This window comes from Silene latifolia, chromosome 1 (assembly GCF_048544455.1).
Source record: "Silene latifolia isolate original U9 population chromosome 1, ASM4854445v1, whole genome shotgun sequence".
Classification (NCBI taxonomy): Eukaryota; Viridiplantae; Streptophyta; class Magnoliopsida; order Caryophyllales; family Caryophyllaceae; genus Silene; species Silene latifolia.
This window is the reverse complement of record NC_133526.1, coordinates 154,270,116-154,290,959: the sequence shown is the minus strand read 5'-3', so window position 1 is coordinate 154,290,959 and position 20,844 is coordinate 154,270,116. Positions and strand designations below refer to the sequence as shown.

The 20,844-nt window shown below is 37.8% G+C and overlaps 1 non-coding gene across 1 annotated transcript; it reads right to left on the bottom strand.

Moving 5' to 3' along the window:
- Nucleotides 1–13,730: 13,730 nt before the first annotated feature.
- On the bottom strand, nucleotides 13,731–13,837 carry LOC141618350 (small nucleolar RNA R71). The gene has a single exon (XR_012531370.1). It is a non-coding gene; the product is annotated as a small nucleolar RNA R71 (small nucleolar RNA).
- Between the last annotated feature and the right edge of the window lie 7,007 nt (nucleotides 13,838–20,844).

The window sequence follows — 20,844 nt, the reverse complement described above, 5'->3', positions numbered from 1 at the left end:
GGGTTTTGTGGATCCTAAAAATCCTAACAAAGTATGCAAGCTTAAGATTTCCATTTATGGTCTTAATCAAGCGTCAAGGAGTTTGAATACTCGTTTTGATCATGTTATTAAACAGAATGGTTTTTCTCGAAGTGTTGAGGAACCATGTTTATACATGAAGTTTAGTGGGAGTAAAGTTGTTTTCTTACTTCTTTATGTGGACGATATATTACTCATTGGGAATGATGTTGATATGCTTGCTTCTGTTAAGAAGTGGTTGGGAAACCACTTCCAAATGAAAGATTTGGGAGAAGCTCAGCACATCTTGGGTATCCGGATCTATAGGGATATATCCAAAAGGATATTAGTATTGAGTCAAGAAGTCTATATCGATAAGATTCTTGACCGATTCAATATGAAAAACTCCAAGAGAGGTTTTCTACCTATGGGCAGTGGGATCACTTTGAGTAAGTCACAGTGTCCTACCGAGCCTAAGGATATTGAACGCATGAAATCGATTCCCAATGCTTCCGCTGTTGGATCGATCATGTATGGTATGATGTGTTCTCGTCCTGACGTCTCGTATGCTTTGAGTATGACGAGTCGTTTTCAGAAAACTCCAGGTGAGAGTCACTGGATAGCCGTCAAGAATTTTCTAAAGTACTTGAGAAGGACTAAAGATTCATTCTTAGTGTTTGGAGGAGAATCTGAATTACGTATAAGAGGTTATACGGATGCCAGTTTCCAAATCGATAGGGATGAACGGAGGGGCGGTTTGCTGGAGAAGTTTCAAAGAGTATGTGACTGCTGATTCTATAACGGAAACTGAGTACATTGCAGCCTCTGAAGCTGCAAAGGAAGTTGTTTGGATTAGGCAATTTTTAGAGGGATTGAAAGTAGTTCCGACCGCCGAGGATCCTATCACTTTGTATTGTGATAACAGTGGGGCTATTTTTCAAACAAAAGAGCCCAAATCTAGTAACAAGTCTAGACATGTACTTAGGAAATTTCATGTAATTAGAGATTTAATAGAAAGGAAAGAAATTACAGTTTGTAAGGTTGGGACAGCTGACAACATCGCTGATCCTTTAACCAAGCCATTGTCTCAATCTAAACATAATAGTCATGTAGTTTCGATGGGATTGAGAGGAATGCCAGAACTGTTGTAAATTATATGATATGTAATAATCAAAATATTGTATTTATTATTTCATATATGATAATTGCATTTATCGTCATATTCAGTTTTATGTCTGAATTTTATATACTTTGTTTTATCCAAATAGATTGTAGTGACAATGTCGAACTCTATTAAAGTGAACTGGATTAACATTGTATTTTGTCCCTAGTTACTTAATGAGGTGACGTATCAGAGTGACTAGATTTTAAGGCGATAGATGACAGGTTCGACTGTCATATGGTCATAGTGATGGCTGGTCGATTACATAGGCAGATTGTGAGACAATTTGTCGGACTATGACCGTTTGTAGAGTCCTTTTGTTGCTAGGTCGTGGCGAGGATTTCTATTTATTCCTTCGAGTCAATTCTTTAGATTGGTGACTATTTGTCTGAGTTGGTACGGTTTTTCGGTGGCTTTGGTTTTTGTTCTAGGTCGCACCGTAAAAGGAGGCCGGTGAGCATTTACTGGGTCATTGTGATCTGTATCGAATGAAGAAAATAGGTCAACGGGATTGTCCTTTTAAGTCATATTTTATCTCAAGGCCACTCGAGGAGAGATGACTGTGAATGCGTGGCCACGCTCGGATGAGATCTATAGTAGATTATCCGGTCGAGCGTGATCATTCTCGATCGAGGAAACCACTTTATGATATGATCACGTGCAAGAACGACCTGAAAGACATCTTGCATTGAGTGGTAGATATTATTGGACAAGAGAATTGGTAACGCACACTTGTGTCGGATAAGTGGGAGATTGTTGGAGTAGTGTCCTCCACAATAAGTGCGTTTACATAATAAATCCCGTAAAAGGAATATCAGGGATTTATCTTTTTATTTGCCAGCTGGTCATCGTTAATCGGTAATGATTGGCTGACTAGAGTTTGACATTACTGTCGTGTGACGGCGGTGATCAGCTGATCTCTTTAGGTCACACCTATAAGATGATTCCCAAATGGAAAAACTAATTATTTGTATGAGATACAAATTAATTAAATCCCTGTATTAATTGAATTTTAACAAGTCATGTGAATATATTATTTGATGACGAGTTATGAACTCGGGCCAAGGGGATTTATTATTTAATTATTTGATAATTAATTAATAAATTTATTAATTAATAGTTAATTAATTAAATTTATACGATATATGTATAAGTTTTGAGGTAAAGATAATTAGCTATTTTAATTTACAAGAGGTTGTAAAATTAGCTAAATGGGGTAGTATTGACACAATATATGTTGATAAAATGGTCTCATGATTACTTTATAGTTAAGTAATCATTAGTGGTTAATTTGTATTATTTAACTGTTAAATAATTAAATTAATATTTAATTATATAAGATAATTAAATATAAGACTTATAAGCATTTATGGGACAAATGTCGAAAATCGAAATGGACTAAATAAGGTCCATTTGGACTGAAATATATGAGGTCATTAGAGACCACTTTTGTCAACATTTAGTGGAAAATCACATGTGATGTTCCTCTCAATTGTATACATTTGAGAGATCTATATATACCCCTTATTTACACATTTGCATGTGATGAAAAAAAATTGGTGAAAAATAAAACCTCTAATTATCCTCCTTTGGTTGGTTTACTTTGAAGAGAAAAAGGTGTCCATTTTCTTCGTCTTCTTCATCATAGCTTGATCAATTTGTTTATCATAAAAATCAAATATAATTCACAAATAATAATATTCATTATATAATATTACTAATGTAATAATATTACATAATACAAGGTTTACTACTACATATATCTAGTTAGTATTATAGTATTATTTTGGGTTCATTATTGGGTGCTTTCTTAGGAGACCATCTATTTTGGTGGTTTATTGTCTTGGAGGATCATCCAATTTCATAGCTCAAGAATAACATCAAGGAAGGAGTCCTTGAGTTGTACCCAAAACTTGCCTCATACAATGTAAGGAACTTTTGTCTTAAGATGGTTTAATATCATCTTTTATACTTTTATTTGCATGCATGTAGATTTAGACCATTTTAAATAAATTTGTAATTTTAATATCTTAAGATGAGTATTAATATGGTCTAAATAACTAACAAATGGAACTTATTTGGTGGTAAAAAAGATGAAGATGATATGGAGAAAAATTAGAGATGGTGTAATGGTGTAGAATTAGTTCTAATGTATAGGTGTAATTTTTTGTTGAAAATGTAATAAGTGATGTAATGAACGATGTAATGAGTGATGTAATAGTGTGAGGTAGTACTTTTAGACTGTAAAGGCGCCAAATCCAAATTTTTGGCCAAATTTTTTTCCCAAGCATAAGTAGGCAGTTGTTCTTATAGTAGTGTTTATGCAAGTGGGTTCTTTGATTATGAAATAGATTAGCCATCTACTTAATGATAATTGTCCTTGGGAGTATTTTATTATTTTTAGCTTGTTTTCCTCTTTTGCCCCCACTTTTACCCACTTTTCTTAAAAACCACAATTTTCACTATGTTATCTTTGGTGTGATATGGAGGGAGTAACTTTTAAGCTTACCTTAACTTGGCAAGGGTAATAACTTTAGTTTCGTGACTATTAAGTAACCTGCAAAGAGTCCCGAAAAAATAAATACTCCCTAAAAACAATAGAAACATCAAAATTGCTAAGGAAAAAAGCCATATACCCCCTCCGTTCAGGTCATTTGTTGTCCTTTTCCATTTTTGGGTGACTCAGTCAATTGTTGTCCTTTCTATTTTAGGATTGCATTTGATCAGTATTTTGATGAGTAATTTAGTCCACTTGTCATCTTATAATTGGCTCCCTCCTTATTCCTTGGTCTTTGTGCCAAAACCAAAGGACAAAAATTAACCGGGGCCGTGGGAGTACTTTTAAAACAATCAATCATCATATGGGAAGGGGCAAACATGAGAGCGCTTGAGTGTTGAATTTGTGCCCTACGTACGTACACTTATAGTCCTATTTAGATCGAGTTTGGAGTGTTTACAAATTTATAAAGTAGATGATGACTCATTGACTCTAGGTATAATTTTCGAATTTAGATAACGATGCATGGGATTCTGATCTCGAGTTAACCTTTTGTTTTAGTTCACTATAATAATTATTATTATTGCTATGGAAAATATGAAAGACATAATAATAATAATAATAATAATAATAATAATAATAATTATTATTATTATTAATATTATTATTATTATTATTATTATTATTAAAAAAAATAAAAAAATAGTGCATGTATAATGAATACTTCACAAATTTTATAATTCAATGAGCAAAATATGAAATACATTATGCATCTTTATAATAGAGCTCCGATCAGTATCAGGGCATGTATAATGAATACTTCAAAGTTTATAGTTTGATTACCCTATAAAGTTTTCTCTTGTAAAATCTCCAACGTCAACATGTACCGCTTAAATTTGCTGGAAATTTTGAAAACCTGCACATAGAAAAAGAAAACATAGATCAATTTCAACAAAATTATAAAAATAAAATAAAACAAATTAACATAAAATTAACAAAAAGAATGCAAGCACACCAATGCAACATTAAATTATTACAGACTTTATGGAAAAACAAAGCTACAAAACTACATGGAGAAAGAAAATTAAAATATATTAGATTAGTGTATATTTCATAGAGAGGTTAAGCATTATATATATCAATCCAACCTTGCATGAAGTAGTGTTTGTGTTAGTTTAGGAATTTGTAAGTGTACGCATATGAATACAATTATATTGCCCTCTTGAATAGTGTTTGTGTTAGTTTAGAAATTTCTAAGTGTAGGCATATGAATACAATTATATTGCCCTCTTGCCAATCTCTCCTTAATCAATACCAATACCTAGTTGTGATAGAGTTTAAGTAATCCTGAAAGTGTTATACAGGTTGCGTACTACCGTCAAGGCCGTTAAGTGTAGAGTATTGTAGATACCCGTATTCGTCGATATTGGAATTTATAGAGAACCCGACAAACACCCGATGATGATAGGACACATGTATTCTTTAGTTGTCATTGTCATTATTTGGGTTCGTTTTACGATGTAGAATGGGCGTCGTCGATGAAGTATTTTATTAATTTAAATGATATTTAAATTAATGTTTTTTAGTTAGTTCATTTTATTATTTTAAATGATATTTAAATTAATGTTTTTTTAAGTGAGTTCATTTTTATTAATTTAAATGATATTTAAATTATAGCTTTTTTTAGGTGAATTCAATTTATTTTATTTTATTTTGAATTTATTTTCCCAAGTTTATTTTATTGAAAATAAAATAAATATTTGATTTAAAAAATCATTTTATGAGTATATTTGGTTTGAAAAATCATTTATTTTAATGTGTTAATTGATTTGAAAAATCGATTTGAAAATCGAAAAGAACTCGTTTTGAACATGCGTTTTTGAGCTCGATTTTAGCTCGGTTTTTGAGCCCGTTTTCTTTGCGAGTTGGCACGAATATCGAGTACACTAACCAACCTAAGCCTCTACCCATCCACCCCTGTTCGAACCCCCATAACCACGCCCAAATCATGCCCCAAATCACCCCCAAACAGCCCGCATATACACGAGCAGCCCCCCTGTTTTGCAGCTCAAATCCCGAGCCCAAAACCCGCTCCAAATACCACCAAAACCCGTACCCATTAACCCTAACCCATACCCTAGTATCCTACCCATATTACCTTACCTTAACCACCAAACAAACCCGTCACAAAGCCTCTCAAACCCTCACCAAAGCTGCTGGACAGCAGCTATGCGCGAACAGGCCCGTCTGCCTCTCCCCCTTTTTACCCTACCTTAACTCCTTATAAATACCACCCCTTCACCATACATTCATGGCTCTAAGTTCTCCATACATCCTACCTTCACTCACAAGCTTTAAACCTCATAAACGAACCCTAATTGCCTCTCAAAAACCCTCCACAAAACCGACATCCAAACTGAAACAGTTTGTGTGTCCTCTTCGAAAAACAATTCGTTCCTCCTTCAAACCTCCATCAAAACTCAAGTTTCTTGTTCCTAATTAACCATATAACATCCATCTATACATTAGATAAAGATTTACGAGCCAAATTGCCCTTGAGAGTACACGAAATCCCTCGAAAAACAGAGTGTTATACACTCTGTTTTCGCGGTTTGTTCCTGTCTGTCCAGTTCTGTTTGTGCTCGTTTTTCGTGCCCAATAACTCAAAACGAGCAGGGGTTGCTTTAGGATCTCTGTTCTCCTCTATTTCTAGTTTTCAAAACATCTTTTAAATCGAATTTTCATCGTGAAACGAGGGAGAAATCACTGTTTGAAAGTTGCTGTCCAGATTCGATAAAAACGCGTGTTTGCTTTGTTTCTTCGTCGACGACGGCCTCTCGAGATAAAATCTACCATCGATTACGACCCAAGACGGTGTCAACGATACATGTAGGTTGAGGGTGCATCAAATCCTCCTTTTTCTCCCTTTTATTTCGTTTTTTTATGTTTGCTTTTTATAGTTTGTTTTTATTCGTTTATCGTTTTTGTTTATCGATTGTTTAATTAACTATGAAACTAGTTTAGTCCGAGTATGAGTTAAAGTACCACCATGAACACCCGCGTTGACTTGAGATGGGAAAGAAACCGCTACATCAGTCGGTCGTACACCCCCGTCTCATTTACATATCCTCGTGTTCAAGGTAGGGCATTAATAAAACAAATTCTGACTTCGCTCTTCGCTTTTGACCCCTCTCTTCTCTCGTGTGATTCGACCTACCCCTGGACCATTTACATGTTAGTATGACCTCTGTTTGTTAACATATAACTCGTTTAGATGATATTAGATCAGTTTAATAACCTAATTAGACACATTAGGGTACATCGACATAGCTTTAAAAACCGATTAACAATTCTGTAACTTAATTGAATTCATCTTCCCTTTCACTAATTTTCTCGCTAGCATGGAAGTGCGTGCTTAACACCTTTCCATTTGCACTCGTTGACGATTTAGAATTGTACCTAACCTAGTTCGTATTTATTTAATTCAATTTGTAATTAATTAACCTTTAATTTGTTTTATTTATTTCTAATTTTTTAAAAGTCGTTTTAATTATCTTTTATGGTTCAAAATCTGTAAATTTAATTTAATGAATTTTTTCGTAATTTATTTTACTGATTTCGTAATTAAAATATAATTAACTTTGCTTTTCTACAAAAACCGTGCCTTGCACGGGTCTGTCTGACTTATGATCCGTGCACTGCACGGGTCTGCCAGTTTTAGTTTCTTTTCTTCTTTTGTTTCTTTAATTGTTTACTAATCCTATTTTAATAAATATGGATTGGTGAATAATTTTAATAAGTTGGGTTCAATTTAATTAATAAGTTGTACCTAATTTATTTCAAGCCTTTGTACTTATTTATTTTAATTTAATTAGTTTAATTCTAATCTAATTTGTTCATTAACTAATAATTTGGCTAACATCTTTAATTAGTCTAACTTAGCTTTAGCTTTTTTGTTTACATTTGTTTCGTTTATTAAGACTTAATAGTTTAAGTTGTATTTTGTTAGTTTGTATTGTAATCTGAGTCAAAGTAATTACGATAGTTGTTGTAATTAGATTGAGTTGTAATTTATTTCTCGTTGTGTCGGCATGAAATGCCTGGGTTGTAATAGGATAGATCCCAATGGCTCCCCCATTCCTCCTAAGCCGTGTTTGCGCATCTTTTATTTCAAATCAACCAACATGCTAAAACAACTTTGACAAAGTTAGTATTCATGCATTAAACGACATAGAAATTGTTGTCACATGTTAGGGTTTTAAAACGATGTTTGCATATCATATATCGTAGTAGCTATGACCTTGTTTGAAATCCGACACTTGACTTAGTAGAGGCCGTTATCGACGGGCGGGGTTAGGTGTCCTTATGGGCTTCCTAACACGTACCCTCACCCCTTACTCAAGATCTATGGTTTGTGGATCCGTCTAAATACCATTGGATTACGAGAGTCATTCAAATCGAGTGATATAGGGTACAAGTCTTTATCTTTAATCACTCGTAGTCGATTGGCTTTATGCTTTTCGATGAAAGGTGTAAAGTTGACTTGAACGGTTCCAAGTTCCCATAAAACTTGGTGGCGACTCTAATATGTCTTAATTCGATTCGAAAGAACCTCGAGTCGATTATGCCTAGTGTGGATCCCGCGGACGCAGTTCCCGAGGGCCTTGTCCACGATTTGGCGACTCATTTGGGGAAAAGAGGACTAGTTACACTTTGTTTCTAGGGTATTTTCCTCCGAGGTGAAACTTGAAAAGAAAGTGTTGGAAAGTAAAACATTACTCATAGTGCTACGATTCATGCATAAACCCTTAAGGATTTGCCCGGGCCGTCCCAGCGTTTCTTCGTGATGCGTGGGGGGCGACGTCCCACTATGCTAGGAAGCTGCACATTGCTCGCTTCCACTTCACCTCGCGTGGTTCTTGATGGTGGGGACGATCTTCTAGGTACTCTACCTTAAGACACCTTGCTCTATAAGACCGCAAAAGGATGGAGGGCATAGACCTTCTTATAGAAGACTTGCCGAGACTTAGAGATGTCTAGGAGCATACATCCTTATAACATGAGAATGACAATGTGCAATTTGTTTTCCGAAGTCTTTTTCGAAAATTCCCATGTCCTTTTCAAAACCGAACTTTTGAACAACTTACTTTCAAAATAGCATGGTTTTAAAAACGCGGAATGCTGCCCAAATAGGACTAGAATTTTCGGCCCAAAATGAGCTTTTATAGCCGGCATGCTGCCCATTTCAAATCTCATTTTTGAATAAATCTTTCGTTTTTTTCAAAACCAATCCAAAATGCCTCTCGAACCTCAACCAAGCATGAAATGCGTCAAGTCGTGTCCAGGTCATGGCCGTGTTAGGCCTGGTGTGTTTCGTTCTAAGAGTCTAGAACACGACCTTGTTGGGTCACCCAAGCTCACCTCTTGGGCCTTGAGTCATGTTGGTTGACCTTTTGGTCTAGGATAGTCCACAAAAACGCCCAAGCTAGGCCATTTAGGGCGTTTCACCCGAACCTATGGGCTATGTTAATCCAATCACGGATTTGGCCACACCGAGTCCGGTTTATAACCGATTTATGACAGTTTGAGTCATGTCGTTTTGTCGAGTCTAAAATGAACCAAGGTCTAGATCCAACCGTGAGTCGAACCTCTGGTTAGTCAATCTCAAGTCGAGTCTTTGTTTGAGTCAAGTTGGGGTCGTGTCCTTAAGTGTGCAGGGGATCTTACTTTAAATATTGACTCAGTACGGGGTTTTCTTGTAGAAAGGCCGCCAAAAACCCGACGTCAAGCAATGGAAGATGCTATCAACAAGCTCACCGAGGCCGTGAACCTCATGATGACCCGAATGGATGCAATCGAATCTAAGCTGGGTGAAGATTCCCCTCCATCTACCCCACCTTTGACTGATCTGGAGAAACGGTTCAAGTTCATCGAAGACCGTTTAAAACTCTCCCAGGGGAAGAACATCCACTACGAAAATGCTAGGGCCTATGCCCCAGCTCAGGATAAGTTGCCCACGAACATGGTACTCACTGACATCCCAAAGCTCAAGGGCACCGAAGATCCAGTCCACCATGTTAAGGTCTATAAAGGGGACTTAGCATTGAAGGGAGTACCTGCTGACATGCTCTCTGAAATTTTCGCCCAATCTTTGGGTGAACACCCGAAGGCGTGGTTCTACAATCTTGACCTTAAGAACTTCCCCACTTTCGAAGATATTACGGTGGAGTTCTGTAAGCACTATGCTGACAATGTTGAGATTCAAACCAACGTAAGGACTTTGGAAGTGATGACACAGAAGGAAAAAGAGGGCTTTACTGAATTCCTCGCAAGATGGCGCGCTGAAAGCATGAAACTAGCTAAGAAGCCTGACGAAGTTGAAATGGTAGATAAGTTCGTGAAGAATTTACGACCCGTTTACCGTAATGCTCTGAAATACCAGAATTTTGGTTCTTTCAAAGAATTGATAAGAATCGGGATAAAGGTAGAGGACGATGTCCGAATGGCTGAAGCCGAGAAGCCAAAAGGATACCAGGGGGCCTCGTCATCTAAAGCAAAAGCACCAGCAACGACCCATATTGATGAAGCCATCAATCTCTTAGAAGGGCAATCGAAGAAGTCGCAGCGCCAAACACCTAGGGCATTCACCGATATCGGATGCACTTATACATACGCTCTCCAAAGGCTCATAGCCCAAGGAAAGTTGAAGCCTATTGGTCCAACTCCGGACCCTCTCGCTGATCAACAAGGTAAATGGTATAAACCAAATGCCTACTGTGCCTTTCATCAAGAGAAAGGCCATGATACTGAAAGGTGTTATCGATTGAAGCACGAAATTCAAGACATGATTGAGAGTGGAACACTCCCGATCCCAACTATTAAACCCAATACCATTACCAATCCATTTGGCGATCACGCCAACTTTGTTTCTGTCGAAGATAATGTCGATTATTCTCATCTTATCAGCCCATGTCACTTGAAAGGGGTGTTTATCGGGAAAATATTTGTGGATTGCTTTGAATTCTTGCCAAACCCGAAGAATGAAATTCAAGTCGGGAGTCTTGCTCTAGAAGGTACTCCTCTCGTTAACGAAGTTAATAAAAGACAATTCGATTCACCAACTTTCATCACTGGCGTAGATCCTCAGAGGACTACCTCGGGATGGAGGCAGACCATCAAAGAGATCAAGGACAAGAGCCGAGCATCTAAGCTGACAGCTGAACAAGAGAAAGCTCAAGACCAGATTTGAAAATTATGAGTCGGGATCTGTTTTCTTATCTTAGTCGAGTCGAGTCTAGAACTTTCTTTTTTTGAATTTGAGTCGTTTGTTCCGCGATGACCTAGGATGTGTCCTAGGAATCATTTCTTCGAGTCTGTTAAGCATTTTTCATTCCAATAAAAAGTTGCAGTTTCATTTCCAAATATGTCTTGTTTCCAATCCTCAATCATTCTGGAAGCATGATTAAATGCACAACACACTCAAAGGCATCCCTGGGGTAGAAATATGTCCCGTTTCAAAACGTAAGGTACAATAGGATTCCGTGTTTGATTCCTTTATCTATTCCATGTCTGGAGGTAGAAAACCTCCATCAGAACCTATGCTTTTGATGCGACCATAATTGGCGCATATTTAGCCCCCGAATTACCATTGTTTCTATGCTTTTTAGTGCCTATTTGGGTCATTTCTTATCTTTAGTTCTTTGTTTTGCATATTCTTTGAGATTTTGATCCCTTGGTAGGAAAGGAGTAAGAATCTTGCATTTTCATGGCAAAACAAGGCTAAATTGATCATATTCAATGACCAAGCATCAAGGAGAGACAAGACTAGAAGGCCTTTGTACATAGCATAGTAGAAGAGCATTGTTGAGAAAAGGATCCTTGAGTCCCCAAGGAAATCCCCAAGGAATTCATGAAGAAAAGGGAAGAAAAAGAAGAAGGAAAGTCTTTGAACTACAATCCGAACGGATTGTAGAGAATCCGTCCGTCCTCGCCGTCAAGCGTCCTCACCAGAATCCGCTCGGATTCCCCATGCCCAGTCCGAGCGTCTTGTTCCTTGATCCGCTCGGATCGTCCATCCCAGATCCGGCCGTCCCGACTCCCGGCCCCGCACGGATCACAAAGACAAGACACAGATTTCGTCCTTCAAGCTACGAAATGGAGAAGCCCTTCTCTCGAATAATCCCGGAGGCTCCTTGCTCAACTTAAAAAGTGTAATTACTAGTTTAGCCCTTAGTTAACCCTAATGCATCCTCCCTAATTTTCACTATAAATACCCCATTAGTCTAATTAGAGGAGCATGTTCTTCTTATCAATAATTAGAGTAGTTAATATAAATCAAATCTCTCTTCAATATTGTAATCAAATATTAATCAAGTTTTAATCCAAGTTTTAGTTCTTTAATCTCTCTCTTGTTCTTACTTTATTTTGGGTAATTGAAGATTATTTGGGTTATTATTGGGAGATTGACAACCTTTCAATCTAGGATTCAAGTACTTCTATTATTCTTGCTTTATTATTGGAATCATTAGTAGGTATAATCTCTTAATCCCTTTTTAATTATTGCTAATTACTTTCATTTGTTCATCATGTTTCATTATGTTAGTATGATTGACAACCTTTCTAGCATGATCAATATGATAATGAGTGAGTAGTCTCTTAGCTAGGGTTTAATGGGTGATTAGGGAAACCAACATGGGGAATGATTCATGCTTAAATTAATATGCTTTCATATCTTATTTGCTTGCTTGTTTTGATCTTAATACATGCACATGTTATGTTTGATGAAATGCTAAGCCTATGAATCCTTGCATTTACTATCATCTTCTATCCTTTCAACTTGACTTGTAAGACATAACCCAACTCGAGTCTTGTTAGACCATGCATGTGTTAAGTAGGGAAGATTAAGTCGACTTGTAGGTGTTGTACAATCCAAGAGATTCGGCTCCGGGACCCAAACTTTCCTAGGATTGTAAGATATAACCCAACTCAATCCATCACAACAATAATTGCTTGCTTATAATTTGAGAACATGTTTGTATGATCATATCCCATGATTCCCCTATGAACCCATGACACCCTAGTGCCTTTAATCAATTGTTTACACCCCTTATTTTATTTACCTTGTTAGTTTATTTTCATTGCTATTTTAGTTTAGTGACCTTCTACATCAACCCAATTTGTGACACCCCTAGACACCACTAGTTACAATAGAATCTTCATTTCAATACCCGTCCCTTGGGATCCGACCTTTACTTGCCTCTTTACTAATTGTAGAGTTGTTTGTGAAGTATAAATTGTGTTTTGTATCGACCATTGACCAACGACCACATATGCTTAATTGTGAACACCAAATGGCTCCGATCAAAAATGGCGCCGTTTGTTCGGGGACGGTGTTTAATTGATTTAAGATTTCTTTTATTGTTTTTAGTTGTGTCTTTTTCACCTTGGGGAAGTAAAACTCCTCAAGGTTTGTTCTAATTGTTTTCTAGTTGTTTGATATTTTGCATGTCTAGAAGGTTACAAAGAGATTTGTTACCTTTTGACCGTGAAATCGAAAGAACCTTGACGAATAATAGGAGACTTGTTAGGAGGAATTTGGGAGGTGTTGGTGAAGTTGTTCAACCCACTAGTGAGTTTGTCAATCCTTTCGCAATAGAAGGAGAAGAGAACCCATTAAACAATACCACACAAAATCCACCTACAATGCCTAAATTCTCGTCACACTCTATACCCACCGAGGAGGATTTACCAAATGGTACTCCTACCCCACAACATGTTACCGGAAACTTTATTGCCAAGTCCGTCTTCATCCAACTAGTTGAGAGGAGCCAATTCGGGGGAATGCCTAGTGAGGACCCTCATTCTCATATGGAAACATTTTGTGATTATTGTGAAGCTATCTCTCAAACGGGCGTGACTCAAGACCAAATAAGATGGGTCTTATTTCCTTTTTCGTTAATCGTCACCGCAAAGCAATGGTTGAAGGGCCTTGATAAGGCCACCCTTGGAATAGATTCTTGGAAGAAGCTAGCTCTAGCTTTCTACAAAAAATTCTACCCACCGGAAAAGACCAATATGCTAAGAGCTCAAATTACGGGTTTTAAGCAAAGGGATGAAGAGTCTTTGTATGAAGCTTGGGAGCGGTTCAAAGGTATTTGTCGCTCATGTCCTCACCATGGACTTAGCGAATGGTTTTTAGTGCAACAATTTTGGAATGGTTTATATGAAGATTCAAGGAACATTCTCAATATGGGATCAAATGGAATGTTCACCGAAGTTGATGACAATCAAACATGGAACAAGATTGAGGAAATGGCGGTCCATAAGTCACAATATAGTAGGCCTCGCAAGGCTACTAGAGGAGGAAAGTATGAAGTGGACACCGTTACTCAATTGGGTGCTCAACTTAGTGCTCACATTGACACAATCAACTTGAAGTTTGAACAAGCTATGGCTAGACTTGAGGAAAGCTCAAAATCATCAAAGCATCATGTCAATGCCATGACGGCATCCTCATCAATCCCAAGCGGGATATGTGAGAATTGTGGAACCTTGGGTCATGACTCAAGTGAATGTAGGGGAACAACCGAGCAAGTCAATGCTTTCCAAGCTTACAAAAGTGGCACCCCTTATTCAAATTTTTACAATGAAAACACCAAGTTCCATCCAAATCTCTCATACAAGAGCCAAAATGTCCAAAACCCTCAAACTACATACACTCCACCACCCATGAGAAATCAAAATCAAAGACCCTTTTTCAATCAAAACCAAGGCTACCAAAATCAAAATCCATACAATCACCACAATGACCAAAGTTTTGATGTCCAAAAAGCGGTCATTCAAATGCAAAAAAATCAACAAGAATTTTTCACCCAAATGCAAAAGGATAGCCAAGCAAAGGATACCACCATCAACAACATTCTAGCTCACACCAAGATGTTGGAAACACAATTGACCCAACTAGCATCTTCAAACTCACAAAGACAAAAGGGGCAATTACCACCTCAAGGTAATCCCCCTAGACATGAAACGGTTAGTGCCATTCACTTGAGAAGTGGTACAAGGTATGAAGCACCGAAGGAGCAAGTTGAGGATGAAGTTGTGAGAGCTAGTGAGAATGAAGTTGTGGTGCAAGGTCCCAAAGAAGGGGAATCATCAAAAGAAGAAAGTTCAAAGAAAAATGAAGACAAAGCCAAAGAAAAGGAGCCCATTGTGATTAGACTTCCTTTTCCAAGTCGTCAAGCCAAGCCCAAATTTGATGATCAACTTGGAAAGTTCATGGAAATTGTGAAGAACTTAGAAGTCTCAATTCCTTTCACGGAATTAATCAATCACGTTCCGGCCTATGCAAAGTACATGAAAGATATCCTCACAAAGAAGAAGTCAATCCGGAAACTTGAGACTATCGCCTTCACTAAGGTGAGTAGTGCAATTCTTCAAGGGAGTTCACCTCCAAAATTAAAGGATCCGGGAAGCTTCTCAATACCGTGTACCATTGGCGACACAACGATCAACAAAGCCTTATGTGATCTAGGGGCTAGTGTGAGTGTCATGCCGTACTCGGTAAGTAAAAGGTTGGGAATGGGAGAGCTTAAATGTACCAATATCACTCTTCAAATGGCCGATAGATCGACGAAGACACCATTAGGGATATGGGAAGATGTCCCCGTGCGAATTGGGAAGTTTTTCATCCCGGTGGACTTTGTCATTGTTGATATGGAGGAAGATTCCAACATTCCAATCATCTTAGGAAGACCTTTCCTACACACCGCGGGTGCGGTGATTGATGTGAAACATGGAGAGCTCACTCTAGAAGTGGGAGATGAAAGCATAACTTTTAATCTTGACAAGACCATGAGAGCTCCTCGTTTGCATGAGCCATGTTTCATGATTGATCATTATAGCCGAAAAGATGAGAAGAAAAAATCGGAACTCCAATGGAGGAAGAAAGTTGAAGATGCTCCATTCAAAGAGCAAGTGAATTGTGACAAAGAGAGCTTGCAAAGCTCATCAAAATCAACCAAGGAAGAAGATGATGGCCTCATTGGCCAAGAAAAGAAATTGGGAGAGTTGTCTCCATCCAAGCAAGAGATTTTCAACGATCAACTCAATGAAGTTTGTGGTCTTTGGGACGACGAATTTGAAGGGATCTTTAATCCCTACATTGGGCATGCCATCGATCATGATCAACAACAAGGGCCACGGTCTATTGAGGACCTCTACCACAACAATGAACAAGCTTTTAACTACTTCTTCGAGGTGTTGAGCAACATCAACAACACCTTGAACATGCCCCCTTGACATCTCATCAAGAATGAGAGTTTGGTGGAGTCCTCCCTAAACCACCACTTGTAAATATTTCTAACTACCTAACTTACATTTAATTTTTGTATTGCATTTTTGTCATTTTTGGATTTATTTACTTTGATCAAAATAATTGTCATGAAAAGAGAGAAGTGAGGGAGGGACTAATGATTTTAATTGATGTGTAGTGCTTTACCTTAGTGTGGGGATGGCAATTGCCTAGGCTATTCATGCCTTAGTAGTGCCCCCGCAATGAAGAACACAAGATTTGAAAGAAAGAAAGAAAGAATGATAAGGGAATGCGTTGGTGCACGGATGGAATTGAATCCGTATACACAAGGACCAATCCGAGCGGATTCCTGAAAATCCGCCCGTCGTCGCAGAGGATCCGAGCGTCCTGGCGAGAAGACGCCCGTCTTGGGCCGAATAAAATCGCAAATTCTTAATCGTTGAAGAATCCGAGCGGATTTGTGGAAAGACGCCCGTCTCACAGAATCCGTCCGTCTTGTGGACAATCCGCCCGTCTTGCAGCTGAAGAAAAACAAAGAAAAATCTCTGGACAAGAATCCGTCCGTCCTGCAAGAAATCCGCCCGTCTCATCCAAAAAGAATCCGAGCGGATTCCCCAGAATCCGCCCGTCTCTAGGCGGGATTTTTGAAAATTTGAAGCTGAAGAATCCGAGCGGATTGCGCCTAATCCGCACGGATTGCCCCTGCGTCCTAAAATGGTCGAGTTCTTTAAATACCCACCCCACCTTCATTCATTCATTCATTCACTCATAAACACTACCCATAACATCAAAACCCTCATCCTCTCCATCTCAAAAACATAGTAGCATGATGGAAGACTAGCCTTGGAGATTCCTACTCTCCCACGGTTTGTCTATATCTCTTTGTATTTTATTTCATTTTGATCATTGTTGGTTTAGTCCTAGCAACATCAAAGGACTCACACCTCGGTTCCTTTGAGGCGTTCTTTTATTGTTCCCACTTTTGAAAAATCCAAAATGACAATCTAGTTTCATGCATAGCATAGCATGTGCATGAACTCCCCCATGCTTTGACATTAGCAATAGTGTCTTACTTGGTTTGGGGAAGTTAATGCATACGCAACGGGAGGTAATTTAAATTATCCTCTCCGTCATAACAAAAACCATGCATCATGTAGTATAGCTTAGTGTAGAATTGCATTTAGTATAGAAAATCATGCATCATCTTTGCATAATTTCCATCATTTTGGCCATTGAGGACAATGCCCATATTAGTGTGGGGATGGGAATTCTAACACTTAACTTTTATTCAAAAACCATAAAAATTGAAAAAATTTCAAAAACCATAAAAATTTAAAAATTGAAAAACCAAAAACAAGTTCATTTCCCTTGTATATATTGTCTTGTATATATTGTGTTTGTTCATCCTTGTTCACTTTGATTGACTACGCCACATCCGAGACATGAGGATATTGAAGACCACATGGTATGATCTTTCCAATCCCCTTTTTCCTCTTTATGTTAATGACTATGTGGCTTTATTTTGATTGATGCGGTAAAAACAATGTGAACTTAGGATTGCATCTAGTTTATATGTCATATTAGTTGGTAGAATCATTTGCATTAGGATGTATAAATGTTAGTTGCATCATGGCATGAAGTTGCATGTTAGAAAAATTTTGCGAAACCGTCTATTTGGGAAGCTTGACAAGTGTATATAGGCCCTAGTAGATGCTTTTTATTCTTAAGACTTTGCTTGTTAGAATACTTGTAAAACACCCTAGGATGTGTCATGCTAGTATCCTTTGACCCATGGTTTAAGGCCGAGTCAAGAGTACCTTGTGGTGTGATAACTCCTTGGCTACCGTTTATTCCAAGGTGACCCTTGAAACCATGCATATTTCCATCATTCATCCATGTTCTACCATATTTTTGTCATCAAAGGGAATGGGCACAAAACAAAAAGAAATCAATTTGAGTTCAATGAAATGAAAAATGAAAGAAAGTTTGCAAAAATGCATCAAAAGAAAAGAGGAGCAAAAATAGACTCCTAAAAGCTTCAAATACAAGGCACCCTCGTTACTAATTGGGGTGACTTTGAAAATGTTCAAAAGAAATGCAAAAAGTTGTCAAGTATTGAAATGCCAAAAATCAAAAAGAAATGGCAAAAAGAAAGTGTTCTCAAAAAAGTTATATGCCACAAGAAATTGGGGGGAAAAACAAAAACAAAGCAAACTCCCAAAATGAAACTCAATATCTATTGATCCCTTTATCCATCGTATCCATTTTGTGCATGGTAGAGAGGGGACGACCCTTCTTCTTGTCTAGGCAAGAGGGGGAATTCCGCGATCCTCCAGTGTTTCTAACACCATAGGGAGTCTACTCTTGACAAAAGCATTTAACGATTGAGGACAAAGGTACCCTAGCTTGACACATTTTGGAGGTGATTTATTGGTATCCTTCTAGCCTTAGTAGTTTGAACAAATTGCATCTATGAAGGATTGTGTACCCTTGAATTGCTTCCCTTGTAGATAATTTCCGCCACTTAGATGAGGAAAGTGGCTATTCTTTTTGTAGATGCATCCATTATGTGATTTTGTGTGCTTAATGTTTGGATGTGTCGCCATTTTGGCAAGACCCACCTTGCCTTGCAAGAAGGCATCCTACCTCATGGTTGTCTTGTTGTGAGTTGAAGGGGCGGAGTGAGACCCGCTAATTGTCTCATATCGGCTATTATTATTAGGTTAGGTTAGTATTGGTCCTAGTCTTTGTCACCTCTTTACTCGGGACGAGCAAAGGTTCGGTTTGGGGATATTTGATGCGACCATAATTGGCGCATATTTAGCCCCGAATTACCATTGTTTCCATGCTTTTTAGTGCCTATTTGGGTCATTTCTTATCTTTAGTTCTTTGTTTTGCATATTCTTTGAGATTTTGATCCCTTGGTAGGAAAGGAGTAAGAATCTTGCATTTTCATGGCAAAACAAGGCTAAATTGATCATATTCAATGACCAAGCATCAAGGAGAGACAAGACTAGAAGGCCTTTGTACTTAGCATAGTAGAAGAGCATTGTTGAGAAAAGGATCCTTGAGTCCCCAAGGAAATCCCCAAGGAATTCATGAAGAAAAGGGAAGAAAAGAAGAAGGAAAGTCATTGAACTACAATCCGAACGGATTGTAGAGAATCCGTCCGTCCTCGCCAGTCCGAGCGTCCTCACCAGGAATCCGCTCGGATTCCCCATGCCCAGTCCGAGCGTCTTGTTCCTTGATCCGCTCAGATCGTCCATCCCAGATCCGGCCGTCCCGACTCCCAGCCGCACGGATCACAGCACAGCACAGTTTCGTCCTTCAAGCTACGAAATGGAGAAGCCCTTCTCTCGAATAATCCCGGAGGCTCCTTGCTCAACTTAAAAAGTGTAATTACTAGTTTAGCCCTTAGTTAACCCTAATGCATCCTCCCTAATTTTCACTATAAATACCCCATTAGTCTAATTAGAGGAGCATGTTCTTCTTATCAATAATTAGAGTAGTTAATATCAATCAAATCTCTCTTCAATATTGTAATCAAATATTAATCAAGTTTTAATCCAAGTTTTAGTTCTTTAATCTCTCTCTTGTTCTTACTTTATTTTGGGTAATTGAAGATTATTTGGGTTATTATTGGGAGATTGACAACCTTTCAATCTAGGATTCAAGTACTTCTATTATTCTTGCTTTATTATTGGAATCATTAGTAGGTATAATCTCTTAATCCCTTTTTAATTATTGCTAATTACTTTCATTTGTTCATCATTTTTCATTATGTTAGTATGATTGACAACCTTTCTAGCATGATCAATATGATAATGAGTGAGTAGTCTCTTAGCTAGGGTTTAATGGGTGATTAGGGGAAACCAACATGGGGAATGATTCATGCTTAAATTAATATGCTTTCATATCTTATTTGCTTGCTTGTTTTGATCTTAATACATGCACATGTTATGTTTGATGAAATGCTAAGCCTATGAATCCTTGCATTTACTATCATCTTCTATCCTTTCAACTTGACTTGTAAGACATAACCCAACTCGAGTCTTGTTAGACCATGCATGTGTTAAGTAGGGAAGATTAAGTCGACTTGTAGGTGTTGTACAATCCAAGAGATTCGGCTCCGGGACCCAAACTTTCCTAGGATTGTAAGATATAACCCAACTCAATCCATCACAACAATAATTGCTTGCTTATAATTTGAGAACATGTTTGTATGATCATATCCCATGATTCCCCTATGAACCCATGACACCCTAGTGCCTTTAATCAATTGTTTACACCCCTTATTTTATTTACCTTGTTAGTTTATTTTCATTGCTATTTTAGTTTAGTGACCTTCTACATCAACCCAATTTGTGACACCCCTAGACACCACTAGTCACAATAGAATCTTCATTTCAATACCCGTCCCTTGGGATCCGACCTTTACTTGCCTCTTTACTAATTGTAGAGTTGTTTGTGAAGTATAAATTGTGTTTTGTATCGACCATTGACCAACGACCACATATGCTTAATTGTGAACACCAAATGGCTCCGATCAGCTTTTGAAAAGCTTTCAGATGATTCTATGACGAAACCGAACTAGCTCCTTGTTTCCCCTATCGATGACGAAAGGCAAGCCTTTTCCCCATAAAATCATCCCATCTCGAAGAGAGAAGATATCAACCCGTTCTAACAAGGAATTGTTAGTTCCTACCCAAATTAGTTGGCGAAGCCCAGTTTTCAAGGTGTATCCATTTATGACTAAGAGAATGAATAGAAGATCATTTTCAAAGGGAAAAAAAAGATGAAAAAGAATGAAAAATGAGAAAAAGAGAAAAATTGGAAAAATGAAAAAAAAATGAAAAATGAAAAAAAAAAGAAAAA